The 15,397-nt window shown below is 35.7% G+C and overlaps 2 protein-coding genes across 5 annotated transcripts in view; both read right to left on the bottom strand.

Moving 5' to 3' along the window:
- LOC141522389 (zinc finger protein DPF3-like) overlaps nt 1–15,397 on the bottom strand; it is a 547,867-nt gene that overhangs the window by 162,324 nt on the left and 370,146 nt on the right. The window lies entirely within an intron of this gene.
- The window catches only part of LOC141522388 (zinc finger protein DPF3), a 317,782-nt gene that overhangs the window by 285,940 nt on the left and 16,445 nt on the right, over nt 1–15,397 (bottom strand). The window lies entirely within an intron of this gene.

Below are 15,397 nucleotides of genomic sequence, written 5' to 3'. Positions count from 1 at the left end.
TTGTGTCTGTGTGTGCATGTATGTATTTGGATGCAGGAGCACCTGGATTATTATCATATGTGCAGCTTTCTACATAGCTGTCAATTTGGGTACAGCCTTACTCTGTTCCCTAGGATATAGTGATATGTCAACTAATAATTCACAAGAAAACAGTTTCCACATTCACACAAGTGCATGTAGTGAGCATAAGACCAAATCACAACAAGGAAGATCTTAAAGAAAAAGGAAGGATCTAGGAAGGGGTAGGGCTTTTTTGGCAACAGTCCAGAAGCTGGGCTGAACTTCCCAAAGTTCTTCCCACACAATCAAAATTTATGTTTTCCATTAGCATAATTCAAAGACCAAAGTTGGGGGATTTTTTCCCTTATTCTTTATCTTACTTTGTTTTTCTGTGATCAGTTTATGAGGTTTTGTTATTTTTGAGGCAGAGGGAGGATAAGAAGAGGAAAAAAGAGATGATCAAAAAGGCATTCCTGAGGTTGGGAAACAACAGGTCAATCAAATATCCTTGGGGAGAAAATGTAAGCACCAAATCATTATCCATACCCAGCTCTGTCATTGCATATCTTAAAATAGTCTGCCCATCATCCTTGGCCCTGATCTATCACTGAAGAGGATAGTTCAGAGTTATGCACTCATGATCTTCCCCAAAACCCTCTTCTTTCCACAAAAAAAATACTCCTAGAATCAGAATAGTACTGCTACTTTTAACAATAAATGAATCCCAATAGTATTGTAGAAAACAGAGATTAGAAATTATCCCCACCCATTTGTCCTTCTACAAAGCATCCCATTAGGAAAGGTATCAATTAAAGCTATACTGTTTTATATTAGACCTCATTCATCTAGAGGATTATGGGGTTCAAATCATATTTTTCTTGATGCCTTGATTTGATTAATAAAGTATTTAATATAGATAGATAGATAGATAGATAGATAGATAGATAGATAGATAGATAGATAGATAGATGATAGACAGATAGATAGATAGAGATAGGCAATTGCTTGGCTAACACTTGGACCCAACAGAGCTCTTAAAACACTCACAATGTAAGCTTGGGTTTCATGATTACTTTTCTGCAATACAAAAGTTTGAAAATTTGATCCTAATTGGTCCCTTCTTCATTTAAGAAAGGCACTTGGGACAGCCATTTCTTTGTTTCTCATCAGGCTGAACATTGGCCTTCTCTATCATGCCTCCTTGGGCAGTCATTTCTTATCCCATGTCCCCAGTCCAGAACCCATTTTCCAGCTTTCTTTTTTTGTACTATCTTCTCCCATTAGAACATAAGCTCCTTATGGACAGAAACTATCTTTTTTTTGCTTGTATTTGACTCCCCAGTGTTTATATTCACAATGCCTACCACATAGTGAGTAGTTAATGAATTTTTGACTTTCTTTTAAATACCAAAAATTCATCTTCATTAAAAATTGTTAGTTGTTAAAAAAAAATAGGATCCACATAATATATAGGGTAACTGAGATTTATTATGAGAAATCATTAGGATTTTCCTGATGTAAGGAAATATTCAAAATATTCTCTTTCAATATTCAAAAATAAAATATTTTAAAGAATTGGGGGTGGAGAGTAGGGAAGGGAGGAAGGAGGAATACCAAGTAGATGGCAAAACAGTCCTAAGCTGTGGTACCAGGGAAAGAACACTAGATCTGCAATCCAGAGGACCAGAATTTTTATCCCTCTTCTGTTGCTGGGGACCTTTTGGTCAAGTCAATTAATATTTCCAGGTAATCAATTTCCTCATAATAGGGCCTACTTTCTCATAGATTATCATTCCTTACATAATGGTCTTAAATCAACAGAATTTAAGGAATGCAGCAGTTTGTCCCTCTATCAAAACATGATAGTACAGTGAAAAGAGCACAGAATTCAGAAACAAAAATCTCAATTCTTTTTCTGCTAATTACTACCTTGATAAACATAGAGAAAATACTTCATCTCTCTGATCCTCAGTTTCCTTTTCTATAAAATGAGGGGAATAAAGTAAGTAATCCCTAAAGTCTCTTGCATCTCTAATCACCAATCCTATGATCCTCCTGATACAGGAAGAGATAGGGAGAGAGAAAGGAAAGAAAGAAAGAAAGAAAGAAAGAAAGAAAGAAAGAAAGAAAGAAAGAAAGAAAGAAAGAAAGAAAGAAAGAAAGAAAGAAAGAAAGAAAGAAAGAAAGAAAGAATCTATATGTTTTTATAACAAAGATGTCAAGAATTTTAGACAAGAAAAGATCATGCAACTATATAGCAATTTTTATCTCTACCATCACTTTATCTTTTCACTCCTCCCAGTCCTCACATAAAGAGAACAAGGAGGAAGCATTAGGCTGACCTACACAAAGAATTCCTGGGCAAATCACCAGCTGGGAAACTAAGAACATCCAAAAATGAGAAGTTCCACTAGTAAAAAGAGAAATAAAGAAATCATTGACCTTGGTTTACCCTAACAGCTTGTTCTAGAAGTCCTAGGAGGCAAGCAATTGCTTTAACGAAAAGAACACTGAACTGGGAGTCAGTCTGATACTTAGTCTAGTCACTAATCCCCTGTGGAACTATGAACAAGATCAAGAGGTCAAATTATTTGACTTCTCTGGGCCTCAGTTTTCTCATCTACAAAATAATCACATCAGGCTAGAATTATCAGCTGAAACAAATGAGATTAAATTTACAAGGGAAAACTTCTATCCCTCATACCTCATAGTAGACTAAAGATAATGTTGGACTCTCCAAGACTATGCCATTAGTACACAGAGTCTGTCAAGTTCTACATTTAAAAAGAAATCAGACAATATCTAGCAATGCAATGAGTCTGCTTGTCAAGGAACAGCCTCTCTAACTATGGAGAAACTCATCACAAATAGAATGGACATTAAGTAAGGAATTACTTGGACATGGCAAAACATGAAACAAAGAAAACTGGAAAGTGAGCTTCAGTTCTGTACAGTCACCTTCTTGTGCTGCCTTGAAAATGGTAAAGTGATGGAAAATGGAATAGAGAGAGAGTTAAAAAGGTATCATTTGGAACTATTTCTAGAATTAACCTATCAGGATTCCAAATATGAAAATGAATCTTGGAAATGTCAGCATTTTCACAATAAGAATAATGAATGGAAGATGGATCTGAAATTCTTGAAAAGAAAGGAGTTGTATACAAAAATATTCATAGCAGCTCTGTTTGTGGTGGCAAAGAATTGGAAATTGAGTGACTGTCCATCAACTGGGGAATGCCTGAAAAAACTGTGGTATATGTATGTTATGGAACACCATTATTCTATTAGAAACTAGGAAGGAGGTGAATTCAGAGAAGCCTGGAGGGATTTGTATGAACTGATGCTGAGCGAGTTGAACAGAACCAGAACACTGTGCACCATAACAACAACATGGGGTTGGTGATCAATCTTAATGGACTTGCTCATTCCATCAGTGCAACAATCAGGGACAATTTGGGGGTATCTGAGATGGAGAATACCTTCTATATCCAGAGAAAGAATTGTGAAGTTTGAACAAAGACCAAAGACTATTTATTACCTTTAATTCTTTTTTTAAAAAAAGTTATCTAATTATGTAATTTTGCTATCTCTTATATTTTATTTTTTCCTTAAGGATATGATTTCTCTCTCAATACATTCAGTCTAGATCAATATATAGCTTGGAAACAATGTAAAGACTAACAGACTGCCTTCTGGTGGGGGGGGGGAGGAAGGAAGCAAGATTAAGGGGAAAATTGTAAATTCAAAAATAAATAAATATTTTTTTTTAAAAAAAGAAAGAAAGGAATTGAAGGAGTTGGTTTTAGTGTACAACAAAAGCAACCAAAAACATTATTGCATGGGACACTTGGGCTTCCCATCTTAATCTCACTCTTGACTCCAAGGTTCCTAATTCCTTGTATTATGTGCCTCCACCTTTTTCTTGCTTCAGATTCTAGACTGATGTAATTATTTTGCAGATGAGAAAACTGAGACCCAGAGAAGTCAAGTAATTTGACCTTTTGGTCTTGTTCATAGCCCCATTGCATATTACCATGGAATTCCCAAATGGAACTCACCCATAGGTGATGAAAATAGAATAAGGAGAAAGTGTGTGTTCCCAGTACCCCCAGCTCTGGGTCATGGAGTATAAACAAGAGCTAAACTAGAAATTGGGGGGGGGGATCTTTTTTCCCACCCTAGGCTAACCAATTTATTGATATTCATGACTGCTTACAACTTGGAGGCAATTAGAACCTTTTGTCTTTATCATCATCCAAAGCAACCATTTTAGCTATCCCTATTCAAAACCCCATTCACAGCAGATAAAGTCTTGAGAAATGGTAACCTCTGACTGCCACCATCCAGCAATCATTAATCCCAAAGTCAGCTGCTGCTCACCCACTTGGTAAAGAGAAAACCTTAGTCCTATCTGTTTCCTGTATGGGAATGAGGAAATTCAAGATCTCAAAGGTTTCTGCCCAACAGCAGAGCAAAATCGAACTCTTATTACTTGCTTGTCTTCTCATACAGCTTAATGCCTGCTGCAAGTGAGTACTCTTCTAGATGTCCAGGATGGAGGAATGGCAATCATCAGAAACATTACTACCATTTCCTGTGTTTAAATCATCATTGTTATCAAACCAAGTCCAGGAGAAAGATAGTAGTTGCTCAGATAAAATGGGCTAGTATGAGTATAGATTACATATGCAAAGCATCTTTAAAATGTTAAAATGTCAGTTTTATGTTTTAAATAAATTTAATATGTGTGAGAGAGAAACTATTTATTGATTAATATATCCAAATTAATGGATTCATTAATTTTTACATTAATATAACCAAAAACATAATTTCATGGGACATTGGGGTTTTTCTTATATTGACAGTACAGATCACACCAAAAGTTTCCAATTCATTGACCTGTGCACTTCTACTAAACAAAGAGTCCTCTTGAAAAATAAAGGAGAATAAAGAATATAATAAAGTTTTGCATATGAAAGGTCTTGGACCTTTTTTTGTAAATTTGTCATCTTCTATTTACCTTTTTGCTATTCTTCTTTTAAGACTGGTGATTTGACATATTTTTATAAAACAAAGTTGGTAGTAATTAATGTGTTTCTCTTTAAAAAAATAAAAAGCAAAGTAGACTGTTCCTTACAGAGAGCTGACATTTAAGGCATTGAGGATTCCACATGGCCAAGGCCAGACCTACTATCAATGTGATTTATTCCCTCTAGACAAAGTCTTAGTGGAAAATTCTGAGCCTCCAATTATGTCCTAGTAAAAGCTATGAGTTAACAAGCAGATAGAACAGTAATATTAACTAGTAACTTCTACCCTAGTCTGGAAATAAGGGACTCCAAATCCTAATGTAGGCCTTGCCACAGATTGAATTCACACCTTGGGCCAAATCTTTTGATTACTATAGCCAAGTTTCCTAGTCTAGTTCCCACACTAAGAGAAAACTCCCTCATGGGATGGTTATGATGATAGGAAATCCTCCTACATTTAGATTTCAAAAAGCTATCTTGTGCTATAGTCATCCACTATCTCTCTCTACACACCAGCAAGCAGTCAAAATTATGTTACCATGTGTTATCTCACTAGTGATACTTTTACATTCAAAAGAATCATAGAATCTCAGAGCTGAAAAAAACTTTAGAAATCACCTAGTTCCACAGTCACCTTATTTTATAAAGTTTAGAGAAGAAAATAAAGGTCATACATTGACCAGTGGCCAGACAGTAAGTGGCAGATCCAAGGCTAAAACCCAGGTACAATAGAGTATGTCAATACTAATCCACATAGCACAGCTAGACTTGGAAGGAACCTTAGAAGTCATTCAGTCTAACAAATTCATCTTAAAGTTGAAGAAATAGTATCCTAAAGAGGTTAAGCAATTTGTCTAATATCACTTTAAGTTGAATATGTATACTTTACATGCATTTCTTTATTTAAATCTCACAGTAAGCATATAGAGTAGTTTTTATCATCATTTTGTAATTATTAGAATGAGATGAATTAGAAGGTGAATTAGAGGTGAATTGACTTATTATAATAGAATCAAATATCTATCCCTTTGCCCTGACAAGCTAGTTTTTCCCCCTAAAAGAAATAAGATGGCTTCTTGATCACCTAAAGACATTAAAAAGGATTACCCATGTGGGATCCCAGCCCTTCAAACTTAGTGGATGTCCCAAGACAAGCAAATTTCTACATTGCCAGGAGGTTAAATGCATTTTCACATGCAGGTGAAAAAGGTCCTCACATCTACCCCAAGCTAAGTGTTACTCTGTTGAATATTTTTTCTATGAGTATGGAATGTTGCATATACTATAAAAAAAGGCCAGTATATCTGTTAGTTTTGCTGAATGTTCTTTCTCTTTTTTTAATTTTCATTGGGAAAGGCTCACTGGGTAGAGGAGGGAGGAGGAGGGCAATATTCAGAAATGAATGTGAAAATGTGAAAAACAAAATGCATTCATAAAAGAAGACCACACCAAGTAATTCTGCATTCTGAAACATGACCATATTCTTCTGAAACAAACAACTCCAATTGAATAAACACTCCTTAAACACTAAAAACCAACTAAATATTTCAGAGGTTCAAGTAATTCTAGGGTTTTGGATGCTATGCCAGACTACTATAGCTATCTGAGGACCAGATCAGTTAAATATAGACGTGTTCATCACGAGAGGGTTTGCCCCAAAGTGGGTGATATTTTTTTCTTTTTGGCCTCAGAAATTCATTAAACCATCTATTCAGACATAGAGAGGCTGCCATCTGCTGCAGAGGAGGAAGTACCCACACAGTCAGAATTATGATTTTTTAAAAAAATTGAATTATATTTATTAGGGGGCAGCTAGTTAGAATAGTAGGTTGAGTACTGGGCCTGGATTTGGGAAGACCTAATATCAAATTTGGCCTCAGATACTAGTTATGTGACCCTAGGCAAGTCATTTAAGCCTGTTTGCCTCAGTTACCTCATCTGGAAAATGAGCTGAAGAAGGAAATGTCAAATTATTCCATTATCTTTGCCAAGAAAACCTCAAAAAAGCATCACAAATTTCCAGAACAACAATAGCAAGTTATAGAAGGTGCTTGAGAAATCAAGAAATTTAAAAGATTTCTGGTAAACCTAGACTCTGAACTACAAGCTTCTCAAAACTTAATTCACAAAATATAAACAATGACTATTTTAATATATAGTCATTTACCTGGAAATTATTCTAATCTCAGGCTAGATTTCTTCCAGTCACAATGTTTATCTTTATACCATTTTTCCTCACTATTAGTTCATCTATGGTCAGGGAATGTTTTCTTAATTTTATGATTACTTTAAGTAAAGCACTTTTAGTTAGGTAAGATTGCTGTGAATAGACAAAGTACATAAAGCCAACAATAAATTATTTTATTATCTATTATTTAGTATCAATTACAGAAATGTTTCCCTTCATTAGCATGAACAATTAAGAGCTAACTTTGAGTGTGTACATAAGCAAGTAAATATAAATATTAACCATTAAAACTAGTTTAAAGATTTAGTAGACTCTCCTCCTTGGGAGGTATGTAAGTGGTAAAACTGACTGAGTTCTCCTTACTTTTTAGCCACCAAATCTATTTTTTTAGGGTTTTTTTTGCAAGGCAAATGGGGTTAAGTGGCTTGCCCAAGGCCACACAGCTAGGTAATTATTAAGTGGTCCTGAGACCGGATTTGAACCCAGGTACTCCTGACTCCAGGGCGGGTGCTTTATCCACTGCGCCACCTAGCCCACCCCCTAGCCACCAAAATCTATTAATCATCTACAATAACATTTTGGTCATACTATACTTAAGATCGTATTACATGTGTCCTAGCAACCAACTAATAGATTTCCTTGAAGATAGATACTAAGTTTTAGGGATCTGGGTCTCCAAAGCACATCATAGAGTATTATTATACTTGCAAACATTTAAGTGCTCAATAAATATTTGTTAAAAGAATATATGAATACATACTTTCCCATATAAAAAGAAAAATGAAAGAAAATAAATGAACAAATAATCCTAATGGCAATTTAGAGGAACTGACCTTTAAAAGGTCAAAATTTTTACAATGAAACTAATGTAAATAGTCACTAAGAAGACCATATTAATGTCTCATAATAAGTTGTTAATAAATTATTTAATAAAAGAATTAATCAATATGTAAAAAAAATTGAAACGATGCATTTACTATAGAACTAAGCCTCACCTCATATATATCAAGAAATGTTCCATTTCTTATCCAAGTTTATATTAAAAGAGAAGGAAGGAAGGAAGGAAGGAAGGAAGGAAGGAAGGAAGGAAGGAAGGAAGGAAGGAAGGAAAAGAGGAAGAGAAAAAAAGGAGGGAAAGTAGAAAGGGGAGAGGGAGGAAAGGAAGAGAAATACCTTAATAATAATAGTAGTTTGCACTAAGGCTCATAGTTAAAAAGCAATTTACATTATTTAATTTGATCTTTATGAAAGCATATCAAAATCTGAGATCTCTGTTTATCCACTATGATTGTTTCTAAAAGGATCAAAAAGATGAGGCCACTTAGTTATCTGCTCTCCCATATCCTCAGTCTTGCAAATATCATTCTGGGAAGTATATGGCAAACTATTATTTATGTTCATGTTTCATATAAGGATTCTGAGTCTCAGAAAAATTAAATGACATGTTCAAAGTTACAAAGCTACTAAGTGTCAGGTCCAAGGCTAGAACTCAGAAAAAAACACACTTATATTTGTATATTCCTAAAACATAGCAGCTTCCCACTTCTCAGTTTACAATACTAGCTCCCCCCTTTTTAACTGTTATTGTTCATTCTTTATTTTCTAAGAGGATCAATGACATTACAGGTATTGTCTTGACTTTCCCCTGAATTGGATTTAAGTGAGGCATAATTGCATAAAATCATTAGCCTCATTTTCTCGAAGTTATCAGTCCAGTGGCAAAATGAAAGTCAAGACAACTAGCAATGACCCCAGGATGCAGTGGTGTCTTCCAAGTTTGACCAAGCTCTAAATGTTCCCTAGTATCTGCTTCAGTCACCTTCATGGCCATTGGAACAAATTGTTCTCATCCTCCCATTCCACAAAGAGAAGACTTTACCTGTTTGGGAAAGATATCCTCCTAACTCAAAAATGGATTTGAGATCTGACAATTTCCCTCGACCTAGTTTATCCTTTCTAACCAAATGGGTGTGGGTGTGGCCCCTGTACATTCAGCAGCTTCTTGGAGTCACAGATGAGAACTGGATGACAAGTAAACACCAAATGTAAATGAGAAACCCTGAAAAGGGCTCTCTGGGCCATTTCATCAGAGATACTAGTCCATCCTGAAAACCCTATATTCCTCACTTTTACTAGGGATTGGATTGTACTCCGCTGGCTCCTTTTCTTTCAGTATATTAAATGCATCATAGAGCCAAGGGTATAGAAGTATGTACACTGAGAAACAAGCCATGCAATGCCATTGCAAAAGTCTGAATATAAAAGAATGGCATGATTCCTCTTTCAGATGATGTATTATTATTTTTTCTGAACTCTTTTATTTTGTTATAAAAGATCTTTATTATAAAAGTCACCTACAAATATTTGTAAGATAAAAGCAAGAGAGAGAGAGAGAGAGAGAGAGAGAGAGAGAGAGAGAGATCACAAAGGAGGAAGAACTTTTTATAAGTGAGTTCTATTCTTCTTGTGGGGATTATGGGTGTGAAACACTGAATACAATATCAGACTTCTCCTATATCTTGATTAATTTTGATGTAAGTTTCCCCATACCTTTCTTTTTTATTCTTTGTTATGAGGGATAGTTCTCTTGAAGGAGAGGGATGCTTTGAAAATTTAGAGAATGTAAAAACAAGAGATATCATTTAGAAAACTTTTTTTTCAAATGGCATAATCCAAGTGTAAAGGATTGATATGCTACCTCAATTATTCTTCTTTGAGAACAGCATGAATATGTAATGAAATCATCTGGAAACTTTATGTAACACTCAAAATTCTTGCATTTGACCACAGTTATAAACTTGATTCTATCATTACATAGCCATATGCTACTAAGTAAATCATTACTATCTCTAGGCCTCAGTTTCCTTAATCATTCAAAAGGACGGGAAATGAATTGACTGATCTCTGAAGTTCTTGCTAACTCCAAAATGTGCCATTTATACAGAAACATTTAAAATCTATTCCTGAAGGTAATACAATATTAATTCACATTCTTAGAGTATTTCAAACTTTACATAGTACTTTCTTTACAATGGTCTTGAGAGCTAGGTTTGACAAGGTACTGCTCCCATTTTACAGAAGGGGAAATTGAGACTTGAGAAGTGACTTGTTTGTGGTGAAATAGCAATTAATCTTCAGAGACAGGATAGGAAATGAGAATCTGGGCACTCAATTTTTTTCATTTCATTATCCAGCAAGTCAAGGATTCCTCAAGAAGGTCCCATACCTGAGTTACTTTTTTATGATCACTCAGTATATTAATTTTCACCTGTGTGCTAGTTTTAACTTAGCTAAGCAGAAGGAATTTATACCCTACATTCAAGGTGTGTATCTGTTTATTTTATATAAATATAATACTACATGTGTGTGTGAGAATGCAACTGAACAAGAGGCAAAAACTAAAAACAACTCTATTCTAACAGTTTATAGAAGTCAAAGACCTCTCTGTCATTCTCCATAATCATTTCTAAAAGGACCAAAAAGATGAAGTAATCTAGTATCTGCTCCCTCATCTCCTTATTCTTTCAAACTTCTTTTTATTTGGGGTCTACAAAAAGCAGATTAAAGAAACTATCCCATAAGTGGTAGTATATGGGATAGCTGTAAGATGCTAGATACTCAGTAAGAGCTATGAAGTGGAAAGAAAGGGCAAGTCACAAGGAAAAAATCTATTACCAGTCCCTCAACATGGTGATATCTGCATACTACTGCTACTACTACTACTACTACTACTACTACTACTACTACTACTACTACTACTACTACTACTACTAACCTTCTACCTCTACTATTACCACTACCACTATACCAGTACTACCACTATTACCACTACTACCGTATTACTACTACAACTTTAAAAATGTGGCATCTCTTCTGAGCCTTCATCTACCAGCCCTATTTCCTGCCAGCATTTCTAATTATCTCCATAGGAACATCAAACATACAATCTACATTCCTGAATCTGTAGATAGCCATCTACAGGGTAAGTCAGATATGAAGGGTTTTGGAAAACATGATTGACTAAATATATATGCCTTATGAATCTATCACAGGACCTGACATTTCCATAGACATTGCTTCCTTTGTAATTTCTTGCAATCCTTAGGAAGTTCTATTGTTGCTGATACCATGAACATCAAACAGACCTCTTCCATTGTCTCTCCTCAGTCTGAGTTAAGGTCCCAGAAAGGACATACCTCTAAAAGAAATTGGAGTTACAGAACCCCAGAATATTGGAGAAAGAACCTCAAAGGTCAGTTAACCCAACTCACACATAAACAAAAATCCCCTCTTCAGTATACCCAACAATGTATGAAGGTCACACGCCTTCCATGAAAAACCTCAAGTTTCACACATCTACAGATGTGTCCAATGTATTACTTTGTTTTAACTCATGAATATAAGTTACAAGGGAAGAGACAAAATGTGACAAAAGAAGGGACAACTAAAACTACTTCCACTTTTCACTAATGATAATTGGCTAGAAGATACCTAATTCAGTAGTAAGACAGGAGCTAGAAGAGAGGATTAACTTGGAAGCAGTAAATTCAAGGGGATAAACATCAACACTTAGATGTCACTTGGAATCAAGAGGGAATGACTGAGTACACAAGATCTGCAGAAGAATAAGCTTCTTAGAATACTAGAGAGAGAAAACAAGGAAGAGAAACTTATCTACATGGGCAGGTGCAGTATCTAGATTTTGACACAAAGGAATGAATTCTAAGCTAAATGTCAAACAATAATAATGGTATGGTGTGTAAATATACCTTACGAGGGTAGAGGATGGGAGACCATTATTGTGGATTCAGGTCAGAAAAATCAACCCAGCTTACAGGGTTGATACAAGATTAATCCATGTTTTACTGCTAGAAGGCCCAGTGAGCCATTGTAGAGTTCAGTGAACCAGGAGAGAGGAGCTAAGAGAAGGCCCCACTCAAAGACTCTTAACTGTAATAGGCTAGAAGGTCTCCCGGCTTTTTTAGATCACTGGCAACATCAGCCAGTCTGCAACTGCACCTGGAGTGACTCCCTTAGTTCTGGGAATGTCTCTAGGGAGAGATCAAATTCCTCCCATACATATACTCGCTGCCTCCCTCTGGCTACATCTTTGCTAATACTAAATACAGGCATCCCTTTCCAAAGTCTCAAATCTAGTTCAGCCTTCTTTGGAAAATTAGAACCTAAGTAGGACAAGAATTGGGATGACGTAGGACTTTGCTATGGCTTTTGTAAAGTCCTATTTAGTTAAAAGCTTTCCATGTCAGGATTAATGGATCCAAGGAGCTCATTCCTCCAGTCTTCTTCTTCCTCAGTTGCTATTATGGCAAAGGAATTTAAGAAAATTCCCTAGAATAAGATATCTGAGACATTTTTTTCTGTATTCTTTTCAACCACCCTCATCATTTCTCAGATTATGCCAAAATAATATATAAACCTGTCCTATATCTCAAACACTACACATAGCCTATACAGAAAATTCTTAGACTTCCAACACTGTCCAAGTTGGTTTCTTAATCTTTTTTAGTGCCTTGACTTCCTTGGCAGCCTGTTCCCTTCATAGAATAGTATTTTTAAATGCATAAATTTAAGTATGTGGGATTACAAAGCAATATAATTATAAAAAAAAATTAAATTCACAGACCCTTATTTAAGAAACCCTAGACTAAGTCCATGACCTCTTCTGCCCTCAAATAACTTGTATACAGTGCTCATTCAAGGTATGGCAAGAATAGACATGTATGTAGGGCAGGAAATCTCACAGTCAGTAAGGTCCAGTTCACCAAAATCTGAATATGAACACAGTGTAGAAATATAAACCCAACCCACAGGATTTTAGAGCTAGAAAAGGGACCTCAAAAGATAAAATAACAATTCAATGAGCACTGGACTTAGAGCCAACAGACCTGGGCTTAAATCTCAGCTCCAACACTTAGTAGCCAGATAACTCATGAGCAAGTCATTTAACATCAGTCAGCTTTATTTTCTTCACCTTAAAATGGAACTAATATGATGTGCCCTATCTACCAAAACAGGGCAGCTGTGAAGAAAGAGTTTGGGGAACTACCAAAATGATATAAATATGAGCTTTCATTAGAATCTAATCCAAGTGCCCTGTTTTACAGAAGAGAAAGTTGGGACCTAGAGAGGTTAAATAAACTTATCCAAGGTCACATGAATATGTACTGGCAAAATCATAACTGGAACCCAATGCCTGTATAACTTCTTATCTAAAAGGGAAAAAAAATCCAAATTTAAAAATAAAGACAAACATAACAAACACTTTAAAGATAATAATTCATAATTTAGGCCTACCACAGATAGCACAGTATTTAGAAGTAGATCACTAGCTTGGAAGTCATGAGACCCAATTTGAAATTAATGTCTATGAGACCTTAGCAAGTCACTTAATTGGACCACAGAATCTTTATGCATAAAATGAAAATGTTAAGTCTTTTCCAGGTCTAACATATACTATTTTTCCAACTTTATTTACCATCACTTCTCTTCACAAATACCATAGTTAAGTCAAACTAGACTGCTGACCCTTCTCTGAAAAATTTCATGGAAAGGTACCATCTTACCTTCTATAGCCTCACTTTCCTCAGCCATAAAAATGAAGGAGATAGGTGAGATAGCCTCTAGTTCTAACATTCTAGGTTTCTGTAACCAGGAAGCTTGCCTTGCTCTTCACCACTGGAGAGAAGCTACCCCGAGTGATTCCTTTACAACTTCCCCTAGGACTCCAGGCAAAGTTACTCAGAGAATAATCAGGCATTTAATCAGTAACATAGGCATTTGTGAGTGAGAAGGAAGGAGTAACAAATACATTAGAATTACTGGAAACTGGCAGATGGTTTGATATTCAGAGTAAATTAGATTTTTAGCCCCTCACTATCCCCTCCAAAATGCTCAATCAAATGTTTGTTCAGTCATGTTTGATTTTTCTGACCCCATTTGGAGGAGTTTTCTTGACAAGATCCTAGAGTGGTTTGCAATTTATTGCCTTCTCCAGTTCATTTTTCATATGAGGAACTGAGGCAGATAGGATGAGGTGATTTGCCCAGGGTCACACAACTAAAGCTGGATTTGAATTTAGGAATATGAGTCTCACTGGCCTCATTGGCACTCTATCCCACTGTACCACCTAGCAACCCCTTCAACCAGATGAAATACAGATAAATTAAATAGAAAGGGTAGTTTGGAAGGGGGAAAAATCATCACAGAATATGAGAGTTGGTCGGAACTTTTCCATTTGGGTGCTCCTCAATATTTAACCACCAATTATCCAAAAGAAAGTATATAGGACACACTTTTAAGTTTAATTGAAACACTTGTTATTTTCTCTATTACTTTCTAAAGTTGAGAAAATCAATAAAATAATAATCAAGTCCTGATTTGTAGTATTTGTTGATTTCTAAGGTGTAAATGCTCACAATAAAAATGTCACAGTTGCCTTTTGAGAAGTAATACTCCAGCATACCCTGAACTTCTCCCTTAGTGATTTCATCAACTTCATAGGTTCAAAATTCACTTCTATGCAGATCACTTCTATCCATCTATCTTTCTATACATATATAAATGAACATATATGTTTGTGCATATATATACACATATATAATATTATGTATGTATATTTAATCTCTTTAGTTTGTTCTGCATTTATAGTTGCTTACCAGACATTTTCAACTGAATGTCCTTGGCAATTCACATTCTACATCCCAAAACAACCATTTTTCTTTCTGACACCCATGCTCTTTTCAGCTCCCCTACTTCTGTGGAGGATAACACCATCCCTCAAGTCATTCTCACTAATTCTATCTATTCAATCAATCATCAGATCTTCCACTTTCACATCTTTCAAATCCATCCCTTTCTCTCCAGTCCCCTAGCCAACCCCTGAGTTTCAGACCCTCGGCACCTATTGTCCAGACTACTGAAACTTTTTAACTAGTATCTTTGCCTCATATTTCTGTCTGCACAGCTATCAAAGTGATTTTCCTAAAGCTCGTGTTCAAATCTATCACTCCCTTTCTCAGTGAATTCCAGTGTCTCTCTATTACTTCTAGGAACAAACACTAACTCATCTATTTGGCACTGGATGCAGCTAGGTAACTCAGGATAGGGTCTGGAGTGATGATTTTGAGTTAAAATTCAGCCTCAAACATTTACCTGCTGT

The sequence above is a fragment of the Macrotis lagotis genome, chromosome 4 (genome assembly GCF_037893015.1).
Source record: "Macrotis lagotis isolate mMagLag1 chromosome 4, bilby.v1.9.chrom.fasta, whole genome shotgun sequence".
In the NCBI taxonomy this organism is placed as follows: domain Eukaryota; kingdom Metazoa; phylum Chordata; class Mammalia; order Peramelemorphia; family Peramelidae; genus Macrotis; species Macrotis lagotis.
Note: the sequence above shows the minus strand (reverse complement) of the source record. Positions and strands in the feature narration are given on the sequence as shown.